Genomic DNA, 1920 nt, shown 5'->3' with positions numbered 1-1920 from the left:
TACCTGCCCCAACCCCTGGTGCCTAAGGTGCCCACTTTGGGCACCCTCCTACCACTCCCCCCCTCCCGAGGATCTCCCTTCTCCTCCACCCCCCAAAGCCCTCCCTAATCCCCCATGTCCTCCCTTTTCCACCACTCCTCAAGCCCTCCCTTCTCCCCCATTCTCCTAAGCCCTCCCTTCTTCCTCATCCCCCTCAGCACTCCCTTTTCCCTAACCTCTCCCCCCAAGCCCTCCTTCCCTTTATGCCCCGCACACCCCAGATCCCCCAGGTCCCCCTTCATAGGCCCTCCCATCCGGGTCCCTCCCTGTTTCCCTGCTTCAGGGAATGCAATAGGATCTGAGAAAGGACAGAAGAGAGTCAGTTTCTGTGTGATGTACTCGAACATAGATGGGATCACAAGCAAAGCAAGTGAACTAAGGGACAGAGCAAAAGAAGTGAACCCAGATGAAATCGGACTCACTGAAACAAAACTCTCAGGAATCATAACAAATGTGGTATTTCCCCAGGACAACACAATAATAAGGAAAGAGAGGGAAGGAAGGGGAGGAGGTGCAGTGGCCCTACTAATGAGAAAGGAATGGAGTTTCAAGGAGATGGTCGTCCCGGGCTGCAAGGGATTCAGAGACTACATAACAGGCACCATGACAAAGGGAGGACCAAAAGTAGTAGTAGCAGTGATATATAGCCCTCCACGAAATGACAGAACACCAAGGCAAGAGTATGACAACAACAACATGGCAGTTAACACTCTAATTGAGAAGGCCGGCTCTGCTACCTGTAGAAATAGATCCCATCTGCTCATCATGAGGGACTTCAATCATGGAAGGATAGACTGGGAGAACAAGAAAATGCATGGAAGAGAGGATACATGGAGAGCAAAACTAGTAGAGGTGGCGACAAGAAACTTTCTAAGCCAACATGTCATGGAACCCACAAGGATGAGAGGAAATGATGAACCAGCATGACTCGACCTAGTTTTCATTCTGAAAGACTCCGACATAAGGGAAATCGGTTTTGAGGCCACAATAGGAATGAGCGACCACAGCACACTGGTGTTTGAGTATCTGGTTGAAGAAGAATTATTGAACTCGAGGAATGGTACTGAAAACAAAAGGCTGGCATTCCGAAAGGGAAACGATGAGAAAATTCCTAACAGATATAACATGGGAAACAGCTCAGGGGAAAGACAGCCCAAGACATGACGGACTACATCACAGAGAAGTGCAGGGAAGCAGCAAACAAGTTTGTTCCATTCCAAAAAGGAAAACAACGAAAGGAAGATGAGAAACCCATGGTTTAATCAGAGATGTAGGCTAGCTAAACAGTAAAGTAAAAGGGCGTGGGGAAACCATAGGAATAACAGGACACTTGAGAGCAGATAACGATATCAGAGTGCCATGAACGAATATGTCAGGATGAGGGCGAAGAGGCAGAAAGACAATACGAAAATGACATTGCAAGCAAAGCAAAGACTCAACATAAATTGTTGCACAGCTACATCAGGAGAAAAACATCAGTAAAGGACAGGTAATGAAATTAAAGATAAGGGCAGAAGGATTCACTACAAACGACAAGTGTCGTGTGAGTAACTGAATATGAAATTCCAGGAGGTCTTCACCATAGGGCAAGGAGAAATCCCAGAGATAAAAGAGGGAATAGTTAACCAGGAACCACTAGAAGAGTTTGAGATTCCAGTGGGGAAGTAAGGAAGTTTTCACCAGAGTTGGATGTGACAAAGGCTATAGGTCCAGATGGAATCTCCCCTTGGATACTAAAGGAAGGAGCAGAAGAACTGTGCCTGCCACTCTCCATAGTGTATAACAAATCACTGGCAACAGGGAAACTGCCAGAAAATTGGAAAGCAGCTGCCAGAAAAGTGGATAGACAGGAGGCACTGAACTACAGGCCAGTGTCCCTAA

The sequence above is a fragment of the Procambarus clarkii genome, chromosome 75 (genome assembly GCF_040958095.1).
Source record: "Procambarus clarkii isolate CNS0578487 chromosome 75, FALCON_Pclarkii_2.0, whole genome shotgun sequence".
Taxonomy (NCBI): domain Eukaryota; kingdom Metazoa; phylum Arthropoda; class Malacostraca; order Decapoda; family Cambaridae; genus Procambarus; species Procambarus clarkii.
This window is presented reverse-complemented; position numbering follows the sequence as displayed.